We start from the raw sequence: 13,284 nt of genomic DNA on the forward strand, positions 1-13,284 counted from the left end.
TATCCTGCCATTCCTCCTGAGTCCCGAAGGAGCCCAGGGTGGCATCTGAAACATGTTACATCTGAAATGGGCCCATGCATTAATGCCACCTTGCACATATTACAGAACTTAGATGTTGGCTGCCTGTAGAACTCAATACCATCAGCAGCACCGAGAAACGTGTTATTTCAATTGTTATTGCATGTATTAATCATACACTAAAATCTGGACAATGACTTTATGAAAGATTGGGATTTAATTTAACTTGACTCCTCTTGAAGGTTTTAAGGACAGGTCCAGTGATACAGACATTATTGCATTCAGTCTTCTCTGACCTTTGTGGACTTCATGATCAATCTGGGATGTTGCAGTATATTATATTAACCAGCATATTTTGTGATTTTAATGGATATCTATTTTAAAAATCATGTTCAGTGTAAAACACAAAGGGGCAGTGATACCACAATAACAGAGAAGCTCATATAAATGTTGATGTACTTTTGTAATGAGAGCTTTGCAAAGATTCCAGTAGTGCACTCGCTATAGTGAAAACAGCTTACTGTTACCACTGTTGGCTTTCTGTGACTTAACCAGGAAACATGCACAGTTCCTAGAGAACCATATGATCTTGCACAAAGAGATATTAAATAGCTCATTGAGAATACATGAAGTTAACATTTTGGAGATACAGCTTTTTTTTTTTGGTCACAGCAACATTGTCCAGGTGTATTTCCTTCTTTATGTGTTTGTCTATAAGCCTCTCTGAGATTTATCATTGTGCCGCTATTTATAAAGAATGCCTGATCCTCTCTCAAGGGAGCAAATTAGCTTTAACTTGACACCAAGGTAAAACTGCCTATTGGAAAGCTAATAAACACAGCTTGGCTACTACCATCAGGCAGCTGTTTCAGGCAACAAAAAGATATTTTGAACTCTAATGCAGTCCACCTATAGCATGATTTCAGAATAAAAATGTGTTTTCACTTTATATTTTTAATAGTGATAACTTACTTTACCATCCTGGAGAAGTATTTTACTTACCCACAAGTGATAATGGAAGGCTACAGTTCATGGTAGGCACATTATACCAAGTCAATCACTAGTCTACCTTACTCAGTATTGTCTGCACCAGGAAGGGAGAACCCATGACCCTCCAGATGTTGTTGGACTCCAACTCCCATCAGCCCCTGCCAGCATGGCCAATAGCCAGGGATGATGGTTGCTACACTCCAGCAATAGGTGGAGGGCTACAGACTTCCCAAACCTGGTCTACAGCAGTGTTCTTCAACCTTGGGTCCTGAGCAGAGCTTGGGAAAGTTACTTTTTTGAACTACAACTCCCATCAGCCCAATTCAGTGGCCATGCTGGCTGGGGCTGATGGGAGTTGTAGTTCAAAAAAGTAACTTTTCTGAGCTCTGGTCCTGAGATATTGCTAGACTACAACTCCCACCATCCCTAGCCCTTGGCTAAGTTGTCTGGCAGTAAGTGGAGTTTTACTCCAATAACATTTGGGGACAAGGTTGAAGAACACTAGTCTACACCATGGATGGGGAACCTGTGGCCCTCTAGCTGTTGTTGGACTACAGCATGGCTAATGGTCAGGGATGATGGGAGTTGTAAGGCTACAGGTTCCCCATCCCTGGTCTACAATGACTACAAGTAGCTCTTCGGGATTTCAGATGGGATTCTTTCCCAGCCCTACCTAGAGATGCCAGGGATTTAATTACTTCTCTTTTTTTTGCATGCATTCTGCTACTGAGCTACTGTATGGCTTGTCCTTAAAGTTAAAGCCAGCCTTTTCTCCTGTGCCAAGGAGAACCCCACTATAAGCTAAAAGCAGTACCTGGCTCAAGATCTGAATTTGTTTGGTTCAAGATAATCAGTGTCTACTCAGTTGAGGATGTTTTGCAGGCGTAAGAAGAATCTGCGTTTAACCACCTACTGATGTTACGAATGGACCTTGAACTTCATGAGCAGAGCTCACTAGAAATGCAAGTTCCCCTACTGAGAGCAGAAGGATCTTTGGCTGGAGTTACCCCCAGAGCATGTATACATTTACCCTTAACCCAATGACACACATACTGAAAGTAAAATAGTGGTTTTATTAAGAGAAGAAACAAGGAAAAATATTGCAGTTTACAATTACAGTTAACAATGAGCAGCTTTCTAACTATTATTCATTCATTCAGCAACACTCGGTAGACTAAAGCAAAGAGACTAACCCTATGAACACTTTCACATTAAGCTTACCCACACAGAAAGAAAAAGGAAGGGGGGAAAAGGCCCAGAAGTTGCATATACCTTTCCTGGAGAGTTGCTGCAAGACTAAGGCTGAGAGAGAGACTTTCGTATCTAGCCCAATGAGCCAAAAGCTCTGCCCTTGTTTAACCAGTGCTAGATTTGAAAGATCTCACTCAAAATCCTTAGCTCTGCAATTGTCCCAAAGATGCTAGCGTGCGTTGGTAAGAAAAGCAGCTGTTGGAGCCCTCCAGAAGAGGAACTGCCAACCCCTTCCAACCCCTTATGTTTTATACCTTTTCCTAAGTAAACTGACCCCAGTATAAACATCTCCAGGAAGATGTGGACATGACAGAGAACAATGAAAAAATTTAGGATCCTCAGTCAAGGAATGTGGTTTTTTTCCAGAAACCATTCTTTGATGAATTCCCAGATAATGACTGCAATCTCCTACCTGCGAACTCCTAATGTTTTGTCTCTTCCTAAAGATTATCATAATGGTTATGCAGACCATTTACTAGTTTGAAAGGAGCTATCCTGTTTCCTCCTAAAGGCTTAAATTATCATAAACATTTCCTTTGTTTGAAAGGAGCGCCTGTTCTTACTGGGTGACATTCCCCAAATTTCCATAGGAGTCAGGAAGTCTATACCTTCAGGCTTTCAAGACATGTACTCCGGGGTCACAGAGGGGCTGTCTCCCAGGAATCTTTGCTGTTGCAGGCTTTCCAAACACTGGTTCACTGAGGTGAATCAAAGATTAAAAATCCCCAATATTTGATTCCTCATTACAGCTCCCCCCGTTGTTAATGAGCGTGTTCAATCACACTTAATTAACACTCTCTGAACTTGTACCGGAACTTGATATGTTCCTCCAACTTCCTCAGATTTCGAGCCTGTGATATCATCCATTTGTTCAAAAACAGCATTCCAATTATTGCCACACATTGTCCAATTAATATGACCACAATTGGATGCATCATAATAGTCAAAGCCCCAGAAGAATCTTGGCTCCATCCAAACAATGCATCCCACTATTTGTGTGCTCCTATATCTTTAATTTTGGCTGCTATTCCAGTAATGGCTTGATTTTCATGCCTTACCTATAATGTAGCTTGCTCCCTCATCTTTTTAACTGTTTCCAATTGTGTCTGAAATGTAGGATGTGACAGCAACCCCTGTAAATCTTTAAGGCCATATCCTAGAGATACTGGAATGATTCTATTGTAAAACTCTGGACGTAATTGAATCTTTTGAAGTGTCCAAAGAGGGACTTGAAAAGAAAAGTCACATCCAACCACTCTATTAATCCTACAAAAACACCTATTAATATATCTTAATAAAGGCTGTATAATTTGTCCATCTATTACAACATAATCACAAATAGTTCTAATACATACACATCCATCAACTATATAAACCACTACAGAACTGGACTCATTTCTAACTATAAAAGAACAATAAGAAACATTACTCATTTTATATGACAGGCAATCCTGATGTGATTCAAAACTATAATCTTCACATGCAAACCCCAAATTTTTATAGTATGTACATCCTTCCACATTTATAGTTTCCCATCCCCTTTTCCTTTTCAAATGTGCCCAGTGTTGGACCTCTTGTGCACGCATAACCAAGTTTTGATCTATAGCAATACCTAAAGGCACTACTGGAAAGATTGCTTTTAACTCCGCTGCTTCCATCATTGCAATGTACATTTTCAGTGAACTCTGTTCAATATCATATGTAGCATTTACCAGAACCCACCAGTCCTTTAAGATGTATTCCCATATTGTAACCTTATCCCTTAATAAATTCCTAACTTCCCTTGGTATTATCCCATTGTCAGTCATTTGTATTAAATTAAATGTAATCATTTGTGCTATATTTTGAGCCTGAGAACATGCCATAACCAGGGATATGTTTTGTTGTAATGACTGTGCTACACTCACTGTAGCCTGATTGTCTTTTTCTATCAGGCTTTCCCATGATGGCAATATAGCTGAAATCATTTTACAGGTTTAGCCAAAGCCTTGGTAATAGGCTCTGCCTTCCTACCCAACTCCTCAGTTACATAGTGCAATTTATTGGCCAAAATCTCTATATTGGTGGCATCTAAAAATGAAATCCCTGTTCCTAACCATCCTGACACATCCTTTCTTCTTCTCACAGTATTCTTTTTCACATTCCATAAACCCATCCATTGGTACCATCCCTGCTGACTAGTTTTTAAATAAGGTTCACATTGAGGAAATTCCTGGGATATATTCGATTTTCCCAGAGAGACTAAGACTTCTTTTAATGAGGTTTTCAGTTGGATTATTAATTGTTGTGGTTGGTTATATTTCATTCTGTATCCTTAATATTGGACAATTAAATAAAAGATCCAATTCTACTCGAATTTTAGACAGCATACCCATTTCCAGTATATAAGGTCCTTCAGCACTAAATTTTTCCATAATTGACACTGATCCAAATGATTGGTATTGAATATTCCCAGATTTACAAAATGCTTCCCTTATCGGAAATATCCAGTCAGGTGGTCCCTTTTCCCCACTTTGTCCTTTTTTTTTACTAATCCATCAAATTTCTTCCATTCCTTAATAATTCTTGGATATTCTTGTCCTTCTGAGGAAATCAAAGTAAAAGAAAACCCATCTGTGGAGCTTTTTTCAGTCTCACTAAACAAAAACAGTTGAAAATTAGCGTAGTGACGGGTAATGGGAGGTATGGTGTTGTGAGGAGAACGTGCCAGGTAAGGGGAACTTGTCCCAGACAAATAGTGGCTGTGACTTGTTCCGGTTCTCCTCACATCTCCAGGACTGCTGGTTGTTTTGTCAGTCAGCCTTCGGATCTCCATATGCTGTTATTAAACGCCAGGTCGGTACATCATAAGATCTCCCTTGTTCATGATTTAATTGTGGAGGAGGCTGCCGACCTGGCGTGTATAACCGAGACCTGGGTGGGTGATCAGGGAGGAGTTGCTCTTTCCCAGATTTGCCCACCCGGGTATTCAGTTCAGCATTATGGTAGAACCGAAGGACGGGGCGGTGGGGTTGCTGTGGTCTATAGGAGTTCTTTCTCACTCACCAAGCACCCTGTCCAAGTGACGACTGGGTTGGAGTGTCTCCACCTTGTGTTGGGCCAGAGAGACAGACTGGGAATTTTGTTGGTGTACCGCCCGCCCTGCTGCTCAACAAATTCCCTAACTGAGCTCACTTCCGGGAAGGGTGACTTAGCCTGTGCCTGCTTTTGAGACGGGCTCCTGCCTCAAAAGAAGCTTATTCAGATATATCAGTCAGTTTTTTCTTTTTTTTTTGACTGATTAAACTTCTCCCGGGTAGGGAGAAACGAAGAGATTAACCTCAAAGCCTATTTTTGTTGGGACGACCAGATCTCATTAATTTATGGGACGAGGTCCAGCCGACGAAGGTGGGACGGATTTTTAACAGCAAGCTCTATCTGATAAAGCGAACGTTCACCTTATCTTCTAAGAGAGAACGCACTAACAGGCAAGCACCCTTCTTTCTATATTTTTCTTTTACTTGACTTAAATTGTTGCTGTTTAAAAGAGATTTGCCAGATTGATCAGTTTTTGACATCTCACTGGGGAGCCATAACTTCTCTCTGCTACGCACTAATTAATAGCTTATCTCTGTTTTTGTTGCAAAAAGCTGTCCTGGATTTGCATTCTAAAGATATACACAGAAGAGGGATTTCTATTCCAGATTTTTATTTTGAAAAATATTATACTGTTTTGAGACTACTCTCTTTTTGGTCTATTTTATTTTGACGAATCTGTTTCTTGACGATTGCCATTAATTGTTTCGATCCTGGGAACTGCATTTTGTTTACTTAACTATTGGAGAGATAAGGCTGTCTGCTCTGTTTATACTGTGATGTCACCAAGTTTGGAGTATTAACCCAATTGTTGCTGAAATAAGAAGTGGTTTTCCTATATTTTTCTTTTAAAATGGCAATTAAGAAAGTGGCTGAAAATCTGGAAATAACTATGTTTCAGAAAATAATGGATGAGATTGAGATAATGAAAATTGAATTGAGTAAAATGAAGCAGGAGATTAAAGATATAAGGGTCCCTGTGAGAGAGGTGACCCTGGAAGGGGTCCCTGTGAGAGAGGAGACCCCGGAGATTGGAACAGGGGTCCCTGTGAGAGAGGTGACCCTGGAGACTGGAATAGGGGTCCCTGTGAGAGAGGAGATCCCGGAGATTGGAACCAACGTGGAACAGGAACAAGATTTGGAGTCTATGGACTTTAGAAATAAAATCTATTGTTTGGAACTCAATGTTATCTCTGAAGAAATGAATGAAGATTCTAGAGATAAAGTTATCAATGGCATGGATAATCTTCTGGACTGGAATGATGTGATGGAGCCCAATATAGAGAAAATCTATGGAATTAACTGCAGCCATGTGACAATGGAAAAACTTTTAAGAGATGACCCAGTGTATTTTGAAAAAAAGAACAGAGATATGATTTTACAGCAGTATTTCAGCAACCTATTCAGAATGGATGGCAAGAAAATATTTGGGATAGAGGTAATCCCCATCAGACTCTTACTATATGACTATGGCTTTGACAGCAAGATTATTATGGAATACTGATAATGGAAGATTGGATATTGAAATTACTGGACTTAACAAGACTACTGAAGATGGAAGATGGAAAATGGAACTAATAGAGATAATAGAACAATGGCTACTGAAATTATTGAACCTAACAGATTCTGATGTGATGGATTAATTGAAATGTTTATTTTGACTATGGTTATGACAATAAGATTATCATAATTAGTAATGAGATGGATTAATCGATATGCTTATCTGGAAAAAAAAATTGATAGATATATTTCTTAAAGAATTGAAACCTCTCTTTGACTTTTTGTGGAAAGAATAAAGTAATGTTTATGAGATTTGATGATTAAGTAAGATAACTACTGGAGGAAAGTGATTTTATAATATGACTTAAGAGACAGGATTGTTATATATTATAGACTTATAACTGATTTGATCTTTGACAAATGGGAAGTCAATATTTTACTCTTTATTTTTTTTTTTGTTTTTTTTTTCTTTTTTTCTTTTTGTTTAACTATTTTTGATTTTGTTTTTTGTCTTTGAATGTTTTATGATTTTGTCTTGTATGTTTTATGAAAATCTGAATAAAAATTATTGAAAAAAAAAAAAACAAATTCCCTAACTGAGCTGACAGAGGTAGTCTCGGAGGTATTGTTGTGGTCCCCTAGACTATTGGTACTGGGGGACTTCAACGTCCATGCCGAGACTGCTTTATCTGGGGCGGCTCAGGACTTCATGGTTTCCATGACAACCATGGGGCTGTCTCAATTTGTTACTGGCCCAACGCATGTGTCGGGACACACCCTTGATTTGATCTTCGTCACTGGACATCGAGATGGTGATCTGGAGATTGGAGATTTTTCATCTACACCCTTGTCATACACAGATCACCGCTTGCTGAGGTTTAGGCTCACAGCGACCCTTTCCCTCTGCAAGGGCGGGGGACCTATTAAATGGGTCCGCCCCCGGAGACTAATGGATCCTGAAGGTTTCCAAAGGGCTCTGGGGGTTTTTCCGACTGTGAAGACTAGCGCTCCTGTCAAAGCCCTGGTTGAATTGTGGAATATGGAGATGACCCGGGCGGTTGACACGATCGCTCCCATGCGCCCCCTTCTATGTAGAGCTCATACAGCTCCATGGTATACCTCGGAGCTGAGAGCGATGAAGCAAGAGAGGAGGAGGCTTGAGTGCAGATGGAGGCGAACGCCCGATGAATGCAATTATGCCTTGGTGAGTGCCTGTTCTAAGCAGTATATAGTGGCGGTGAGGGCAACAAAAAAGAGATATTTTGCTGATATTATTAAGTCATCACTCTCCCGCCCAGCGGAGCTCTTTAAAATTGTACGAGGGCTTTTACATTCTGGCCCTCGGGATAGTATAGATTCATCTGTAGCCCGCTGTGATGAGTTTGCTGGGCACTTCCAAGATAAGATCGCATGCATTCGCCGGGACTTAGACTCCAATATTATAGCAGTTGGACCTAACGAAGCATCCAGATCACGGTCTTGTCCTTACTTATTGGATGAGTTTCAGTTTGTGCAGCTCGAGGATGTTGACAAGATCCTTGGACTGGTGCGGGCGACCACGTCTGTACTGGAGCCTTGCCCCTCTTGGCTGGTGAAAGCTAGCAGGATCGGAACCGCCGGCTGGGCCAAGGAGGTAATAAATGCCTCTCTAAGAGAGGGAGTGGTTCCTGACTGCCTAAAAGAGGCGGTGGTGAGACCACTCCTGAAGAAACCCTCCTTGGACCCAGATAATTTGAACAACTATAGACCTGTGGCGAATGTTCCGTTCCTGGGCAAGGTCCTGGAACGGGTGGTTGCTGGCCAGCTCCAGGGGCTCTTGGATGACACTGATTATCTTGATCCATTTCAATCTGGTTTTAGGCCCGGTTTTGGCACTGAAACAGCCTTGGTCGCCCTGTATGATGACCTTTGTCGGGAGAGGGACAGAGGGAGTGTGACTCTGTTGATTCTCCTTGATCTCTCAGCGGCTTTTGATACCATCGACCATGGTATCCTTCTGGGAAGACTCACGGAGTTGGGAGTTGGGGGTACTGCTTGGCAGTGGCTCCACTCCTACTTGGTGGGTCGTCGCCAGAAGGTAGTGCTTGGGGAACATTGCTCGACACCCTGGACTCTCCATTGTGGAGTCCCGCAGGGATCGGTACTGTCCCCCATGCTTTTTAACATCTACATGAAGCCGCTGGGTGCGGTCATCAGGAGTTTTGGGGTGCGTTGTCATCAGTACGCTGATGACACGCAACTCTACTTCTCCTTTTCATCCTCTTCAGGTGAGGCTGTTAACGTGCTAAACCGTTGCCTGGCCGCGATAATGGACTGGATGGGAGCGAACAAACTGAAGCTCAATCCAGACAAGACCGAGACGCTGTTGGTGAGTGCTTTCACTGCCCAGATGGTGGATGTTCATCCTGTTCTTGATGGGGTTACACTCCCCTTGAAGGAACAGGTTCGTAGCTTGGGAGTTCTTTTCGATCCTTCCTTGTCTCTCGAGGCCCAGGTGGCCTCGGTGGCACGGAATGCTTTTTACCATCTTCGATTGGTAGCCCAGCTACGTCCCTATCTGGACAGTGACGACCTTGCCTCAGTTGTTCATGCTCTGGTAACTTCTAGATTGGACTACTGCAATGCGCTCTACGTTGGGCTGCCCTTGAAGACAGTTCGGAAACTACAGTTAGTCCAGAATGCAGCGGCCAGATTGATGCGGACCAAAAGGTCCGCCCATATAACACCTGTTCTGGCCCATCAGCACTGGCTTCCTATTTGTTTTCGGGCTAAATTCAAAGTGCTGGTTTTGACCTATAAAGCCCTACACGGCATGGGACCGCAATATCTGGTGGAACGCCTCTCCCAATACGAACCTACCCGTACACTGCGCTCAACATCTAAGGCCCTCCTCCAAGTACCATCCCATCGAGAAGCTCGGAGGGTAATGACTAGAACTAGGGCCTTTTCAGTGGTGGCCCCCGAACTGTGGAATAGTCTCCCCGATGAGGTGCGCCTGGCACCGATGCTGCTATCTTTTCGGCGCTGAAAACTTTTTTATACTCCCAGGCATTTTAAACTGTATCTTATGTGTATTTTATAGTGTATTTTAACAGTATTGCATTATTGTTGTATTTTGGTGTAGTTTGGTTCCTTGCTTGTTTGTTTGTTTTTTTGATTCTGTTATATCTATTGTATTTATATATTGTGCTTGCTTTATTTCTGATGTACACCGCCCAGAGAGCCTTGTTGGCTTAGGACGGTATATAAATAAAATAAAATAAATAAATAAATAAATAAATAAAATGCTGTGGAGAGCCAGGTGTCCATGTGACTGCTGAGATCATCAATATATTGGTTCCTCATTGCTCATCTGCTGTGCCCACTGCCCTGTGTGTGTGTTGTTGTTTAATGCCAGATCGGTACATAATAAGACCACTCTCATCCATGACTTGATTGTGGATGGTGCCGATTTGGTGTGTATTACCGAGACCTGGGTGGGTGAACTTGGAGGAATTGATCTGACCCAGCTTTGTCCACCTGGATACTCGTTGCAGCACCAGCACAGGCTGCAGAGACTGGGAGGAGGAGTTGCTGTGGTCTACAGAACTTCCATCTCTATCGCCAGAAAACCACTCTGTCTTGGAGCTGGCTGTGAGGGCCTGCACCTGGTATCGGGCCAAGGAGACAGTAAACTAGGGTTGCTGCTGGTGTACCATCCACCCTGCTGCCCAGCAGCTTCTCTGACCAAGCTGGTGGAGGTCATCTTGGCTGTGGCATTGGAGGAGACCAGAAGAATAGTGCTGGATGATTTCAATGTCTATGCTGAGGCTGCCTCTAGTGTTCCGGTTCGGGACTTCATGGTCTCCATGACGACCATGGGGCTGCCTCAAGTTGTTACTGGCCCAACACATAGGGCAGGGCACATCCTCGACTTGGTTTTTGCTCCAGATGGAGGAAGGGGTGGTCTGGAGATAGCGGGGGTTGATGTCACCCCATTGTCATGGTCAGATCACTTCCTGGTGAAGTTTAGACTTATGGCTCCGATCCTTTCTTGCAGGGGTGGTGGACAGATTAAGATGGTCCACCCCCGGAGCCTAATGGAATGCACTGGATTCCTGAATGCCCTGGGGGAGTTCCCAGTAGATAGAGCAGGTGACCCTGTTGAAGTCCTTGTCACGCTGTGGAACAGCGAGGCGCGTCGGGCTCTTGACACGGTTGCCCCCGAGTGCCCTCTCTGGCACTGTGGAGCCCGGCTTGCACCTTGGTACATCAGTGAACTAAGGGCAATGAAACAGGCTGGACGATGGCTAGAGCGCAAGTGTCGAAAGACGTGCTGTGAGGCTGATCGGGCATGAGTAAAACATCATAACTGTGCCTACTGTGTGGTGGTTAGGGCGGCGAAGAAGGCCCACTTCTCTGCCTCCATTGCATCTTCAAGTAGTCATCCGGTGGAGCTTTTCCGTATTGTCAGGGGTCTGTTGACATCAGCTCCAGAAAATTGAGTTTTAGACCCTTCGGAGGCCCACTGTGAATTGTTTGCAAGGCACTTTGAGGGTAAAGTTGCTCGCCTCCGTAGCAGTCTTGATGCCCCATCCACATCTACTGTAGTCCCCAATGAGGTGTCCAGTGCAATGTCTGCTGCAACTTCTTGGGAACTGTTTCAGTTGATGCAGGCTGATGATGTGGACAAGGTGCTTGCAAAGATGCGGCCAGCAATGTGTCCTCTCGACCCTTGCCCTTCTTGGCTTATTAAAGCTTGTCGAGGGGGTTTGACCGAGTGGATCCAGGGTGTGGTCAACGCATCATTGTGAGAGGGAGTGGTCCCAGCCACCTTGAAAGAGGCAGTGATTCGACCACTCCTGAAAAAGTCCACCCTGGACCCATTGGTTTGTGACAACTACCAACCTGTTGCAAATACCCCCTTCTTAGGGAAGGTGATTCAGAGGGTTGTGGCATAGCAACTGCAAGTACTCTTGGATGAAACAGATTATCTTGACCCATTCCAGTCTGGGTTCAGGCCTGGTTATGGGACTTATCGGCCTTGGTCACCCTGATGGATGACCTTTATCGGGAGAAGGACAGGGGGAGTGCGACCCTGTTGTTCTTACTTGATCTCTCAGCGGCTTTTGATACCATTAACCATGGTATCCTTCTGGGCCGACTTGGTGAGATGGGTATTGGAGGCACTGTTTTACAGTGGTTCCGATCCTATCTCCAGGGTCATTCTCAGAGAATAGCATTGGGTGTCTGTCTTTTGGCCCTCTGGCAGCTGTGCTGTGGGATGCCGCAGGGTACCATCTTGTCTCCCCTGCTGTTTAACATCTATATGAAGCCCTTGGGAGCAGTCATCAGGAGCTTTGGGGCAAGGTATCAGCAGTATGCTGATGATACTCAGCTCTATTTCTCTGTAACATCTGAATCGGGAGAGGCTGTGCAAGCCTTGGACCGCTGCCTGGACTTGGTGGTGGGCTGGATGAGGGCCAATAAACTGAATCTGAATCTTAGCAAGATGGAGACGCTGTGGGTTGGTGGTTCCCGAGTTCGGATAATTGGTCAGTTGCCTGCTTTGGATGGGATTGTACTGCCTTTGAAAGAGCAGGTCCATAGCCTGGGGGTGCTCCTGGATCCATATTTGTCGCTAGAGGCCCAGGTGACCTCAGTGGATAGGAGTGCCTTTTACCAGCTTTGGCTGGTGAGACAGCTGCGGCTGTTTCTGGACCGGGATAGCCTGACCACTGTTGTCCACGCACTGGTAACCTCTAGGCTGGATTACTGTAATGCGCTCTATGTGGGGCTGCCCTTGAGGTTGGCCCGGAAGCTGCAGCTGGTGCAAAATGTGGCGGCAAGACTGCTCATTGAAGCAGGGTATCACCAACATGTCACCATGCTGCTGAAAGAATTGCACTGGCTGCCCATTTGCTACCGGGCCAAGTTCAAGTTTCTAGTTTTGGTGTACAAAGCCCTATACAGCTCGGGACCAGGATACCTGAAAGACCGTCTTACCTCTTATATGCCCAGTCGATCACTGCACTCTGCAGGTGAGGGCCTCCTGCAGATACCTTCTTATCAGGAGGTTCGTTCTGCACAACATAGGAAACGGACCTTTAGTGTGGCAGCACCTACCTTGTGGAAATCCCTCCCTTTGAATATTAGGCAGGCACCATCTCTGCTATCTTTTTGGCGCCTTCGGAAGACTTTCCTCTTTCAACAAGCCTTTTAAGTTGAGACCTATCCCAGTCTGCATCTGTGTCAGAACTGTTTAATATGTTTTTAATGTTTTAACCCTTTTTATGGTTGTTTTTTAAAATGTGTTTTTATGATGTTTTAAAGTGTTTTAGTGCTTTGTTTGCCACCCTGGGCTCCTGCTGGGTGGAAGGGCGGGATACAAATTAATTAATTAAATAAAAAATAATAATCTATTGCATGATGTTTCTTGTAACACGTCTTTATCAAGCAAAAATCCCAATC

This window comes from Rhineura floridana, chromosome 1 (assembly GCF_030035675.1).
Source record: "Rhineura floridana isolate rRhiFlo1 chromosome 1, rRhiFlo1.hap2, whole genome shotgun sequence".
NCBI lineage: Eukaryota > Metazoa > Chordata > Lepidosauria > Squamata > Rhineuridae > Rhineura > Rhineura floridana.